This window comes from Haplochromis burtoni, unplaced genomic scaffold (genome assembly GCF_018398535.1).
Source record: "Haplochromis burtoni strain Fernald_Lab_line unplaced genomic scaffold, NCSU_Asbu1 Contig_247, whole genome shotgun sequence".
Classification (NCBI taxonomy): domain Eukaryota; kingdom Metazoa; phylum Chordata; class Actinopteri; order Cichliformes; family Cichlidae; genus Haplochromis; species Haplochromis burtoni.
The window spans coordinates 565,195-570,228 of record NW_024582608.1 but is presented as its reverse complement, the minus strand read 5'-3'; positions in this window follow the sequence as shown (position 1 = coordinate 570,228).

Genomic DNA, 5,034 nt, shown 5'->3' with positions numbered 1-5,034 from the left:
GCTCATGCCTCAAATCCAGATAAGTTTACCAGATCTGCATCTAAATTTAATTTAAAAGTATTTTCAGATTGTTGTTGTAAAACATAGAGACGAGTGTCTTGAGAAATCACGCCCTTGCACCCATTACAGAATGTTTAATTTAGACTCCAATTTCTCCTCAGTGTCTTAGTATTTTGGAATATCTTAAGCGAGTCAACAACATGTGGGCACAGAGAATTGAAAATAGACAGGTGTGTATTTAGATATGTGAAAGTAAGAGATGGGTAGACTACAAAAAATAAGGTAAATTACAATATGAGTTTAAATTTAAACATTTTGGGGTCTGTTTTCAAATATAGCTCAAACCCGGCTTCATTATGTAATTGTTATAGTTTGTGTGTTAGCTTCCTTCACCAACAAAATAACAACTTTATTTGGGGATCTAATTATTTGAAACAGAAATAAAGAAATACAGACAGACAGACAGAGTATTCTGTTAGATCATTCTCTTTTATGGTTAAAGATGCAAAATCTAATAAATAAATACATTCTTAAAAGAATTGTAAAATTTACCACAAAAAGCACCAGCTTATTCACAGCTCAGCAGGGTGCCAAAGTGCTGAATATTACATTTTAATTGGTATTTGGAAATGTTAGTGAATGCTGTCTTTTCTGTAACTACAGTTCATAAGCTGCATGACACCTTTGAAATTTTCCCTGAAAGATACCCAGTCCTCTAAAATCAATTTTATTGATACTAATTTCCAAAAGTTAAAGCTCAAGGAGTTATCAGCATTATTATTCCTGTTTACAGGAACAGCTTTACAGAAGCTATGATTGTTGTTGTTTTTTCCTTGATTGTGATGCATTCCTCTTTATGCTCTTAGTTTTTACATTTACATTTAGAGGCCAACCCCTTGCACATGTGATTAAAGAGTTAGGTAAAACAAAAATGCAACATACACAATGGGTTTTGGCTTTATTATTTATATGCATAGATCTGTAGCTGATTGCATTTCACAGCATGGCCAATGTTGCTGCATTGTTTCATATTGTTGCCTTGGATAAGCTTAAGCATTGTCTCTGCATATGAGATGATACGGGAAAGTCTCTGACCGCATGCTTTGAGAAAATCTGACAATTGTTTGTTTCCCTAGCCCAGACTCCCATGGACTAGTACTCACTCCTGAATCTCCTGCCATGCAGCCATTTCATGCTCTTCCAGTATCTGAAAGCAAACCTAGAAACTTGGAAAGCTGAGTTGATATGTAATGTCTTTATTCCAAAAAAAGAAAAATTATGTCATTTTAATCTATTTTACAACAGAAGTTGCAGTATAGAAGTTTCAGATTAAAGAGTTCAATGCTACATATTATGATTCCCCACTTTCCTGTAATTTTTATTGAGAAATCTATAACCCACAGAGGGAAGAGATGGACAAGTCAGCAAAACATTAGCCTGAAACCACTGCCATTTTAAGTAGCTTAAAAACGTAACAATTTTATATCACATTGTAATGTATCCCAAAAATTTAAAAAAAGTTTTGCTTTTACAAAACCTTTCCTAAAACCTAAGTAATTTTTGTGTCTTGTGTTTTGACAAGTTGTGCCGCTGGGTATGAGTGTTCTGGAAAAAATGTGAGTGGACCACAATGCAACATGTAGAGGCACCTCTAATGATTAAAGTGATGGTCAGTAATGTTCTTTATTGAATGATACAATAATGAAAATGAACAACTGCTGATTTAAGCCGTCAAATTCATGTTGACACTGATATAAGTTGACAATTGAAATTAAAATAAAAAAGAGGCACACAATGTTTTTTTTTATCTGTTTTCAAGTTGTGAATGTAGTAATTTTTCCCAAACAATTATTAAGTGCACATACTTCATGACATTCGTAACAAAACACGCCATTTGAAAAACGTTCAGGGTGTTATGATGCTTTTAATGGTGGATAGGTCTCCTTTTAATTTTGTACAACTGCATGAGAACTCAAGGAGATGCCACATCGAAGTATGGTGGAGGTCAGATCTTTCTGTTTATAACTCATGTAAATTAAATACTGAATAGGATGTTTAGGTTTGTAGGGAAATGCATATTGGCATTTTCCAGTTTAAAGACATAGAGATAACTGGATATATTTAGAGTGAGCATAGTGTATATAGAAACTGCAGGTAAAGATGTGTAAGGAAGGGATAGGGAGGGAGACAGTCGATCAGGCTACTTTATATTTTAGTTCATTTTCTATTTACAGAGATGGATTATCAGTAGGTCAAACCTCAATTTTTTAGATGGTTGTAGTGAGTCCCAATCAATCCACTAAAATGTTGCGAGCAGTTTCATTTTGGGAACAATGGATTGTGGGAGGAGAAGAAAGATAGTGGGAGTGCTGTGATGGAGATTAATGTTAAAGTAGACTAATGGACCGTCTGTCTAAGCACTTAGAATGGACAAACTATGTTTTCAGCCCATAGAAGCTGCTTGAGTTTGCAGAGAGGCAGCAGGCTGCAATGAGGTTGTACATAGAATTTATTAGAGTGTGTCTTGGCAAAACGCCTCATTTCCCAAAGCCTCCCCAGCTTGTGATCTGCATTTTAATTGTTTCTGCATTTACATTAAGATCTGCAGCTTAGCTCCCTGATTGTGCAACATTGTGACCTTGATGATGTCCATCAGGTTTCGTTTCTCCTCTTACTTCATTTTCTACACCATTACTTCTTACATGACTCACTATGTGAGTGACAGACAGGGTCTGTAATTTGTATTTGCTAATACCAATACTGTGGTGACACAGACAGTATGTGAAATCTAACTTATACCACAAACATTTATTAGTCTCCAGAAACTCAACAGAGTTAGTATGTACAGTAATGTGCAAGTCTTTACTCAGTTCTCATTTTATATATATATATGGGGTCTATCACACCAGGCAAGACCCCAGGTGCAGGCTGTGTAAAGATGCCCCTGAGACAATCCAGCACATAACAGCAGGGTGCAAGATGCTAGCAGGCAAGGCATACATGGAACGCCATAACCAAGGTGGCCGGCATAGTGTACAGGAACATCTGTGCCGAGTATAACCTGGAAGTCCCGAGGTCAAAATGGGAGATGCCCCCAAGGGTGGTGGAGAATGACCGAGCTAAGATCCTGTGGGACTTCCAGATACAGACGGACAAAAGGGAATGATTATATATTAAAAAATATTATATATATATATATATATATATAATAAAACACCCAGCACGCCCCTGCGGGCGGTTTATCCTTCAAGCTCGGGTCCTCTACCAGAGGCCTGGGAGCTTGAGGGTCCTGCGCAGTATCTTAGCTGTTCCCAGGACTGCGCTCTTCTGGACAGAGATCTCCGATGTTATTCCCGGGATCTGCTGGAGCCACTCGCCTAGCTTGGGAGTCACCGCACCTAGTGCTCCGATTACCACGGGGACCACCGTTACCTTCACCCTCCACATCCTCTCGAGCTCTTCTCTGAGCCCTTGGTATTTCTCCAGCTTCTCGTGTTCCTTCTTCCTGATATTGCTGTCATTCGGAACCGCTACATCGATCACTACGGCCGTCTTCTTCTGTTTGTCTACCACCACTATGTCCGGTTGGTTAGCCACCACCATTTTGTCCGTCTGTATCTGGAAGTCCCACAGGATCTTAGCTCGGTCATTCTCCACCACCCTTGGGGGCATCTCCCATTTTGACCTCGGGACTTCCAGGTTATACTCGGCACAGATGTTCCTGTACACTATGCCGGCCACTTGGTTATGGCGTTCCATGTATGCCTTGCCTGCTAGCATCTTGCACCCTGCTGTTATGTGCTGGATTGTCTCTGGGGCATCTTTACACAGCCTGCACCTGGGGTCTTGCCTGGTGTGATAGACCCCAGCCTCTATGGATCTTGTGCTCAGAGCTTGTTCTTGTGCTGCCATGATTAGTGCCTCTGTGCTGTCTTTCAGTCCAGCTTTGTCCAGCCACTGGTAGGATTTCTGGATATCAGCCACCTCCTCTATCTGCCGGTGGTACATACCGTGCAGGGGCCTGTCCTTCCATGATGGTTCCTCGTCTCCCTCCTCTTTCTTGGGTTTCTGCTGCCTGAGGTATTCACTGAGCACTCGGTCAGTTGGGGCCATCTTCCCAATGTATTCTTATATATTGTTATATAATTAAATAACAAATTAATACAGATATGACTGTAACTGAGTACTACACTCAACAAAAATATAAACGCAACACCTTTGTTACTGCTCCCATTCCCCATGGGATGGACGTAGAGACCTAAAATTCATTCCAGATACACAATATAACCATCCCTCCCAAACAGTGGTCACAAATCAGTCCAAATGTGTGGTAGTGGGCACATCTGCTATATTGAGATAATCCATCCCACCTCACAGGTGTGCCACATCAGGATGCTGATCTGACATCATGAGTAGTGCACAGGTGTACCTCAGACTGCCCACAACAAAAGGCCACCCTGGAATGTGCAGTTTTTTGCGCTATTGGGGGTCTGGGGACCCAGAACCGGTCAGTATCTGGTGTGACCACCATTTGCCTCATGCAGTGCAACACATCGTCGCATGGAGTCTATCAGATTGTCAATTGTGGCCTGTGGAATGTTGGTCCACTCCACTTCAATGGCTGTGCGAGGTTGTTGGATATTCGTGGGAACTGGTACACGCTGTCGTATACGCCGGTCAAGCACATCCCGAACATGCTCAATGGGTGACATGTCCGGTGAGTATGCTGGCCATGCAAGAACTGGGACATTCTCAGCTGCCATCTGCCCTGAACAATGTGAACCATGATTCATCCGTGAAGCGCACACCTCTCCAACGTGCCAGACGCCATCGAATGTGAGCATTTGCCCACACAAGTCTGTTACGGCGACGAGCTGGAGTCAGGTCAAGACCCCGATGAGGACGACGGGCATGCAGTTGAGCGTCCCTGAGACGGTTTCTGACAGTTTGTGCAGAAATTGTTTGGTTGTGCAAACCAATTGTTCCAGCAGCTGTCTGGGTGGCTGGTCTCAGACGATCTTGGAGGTGAACCTG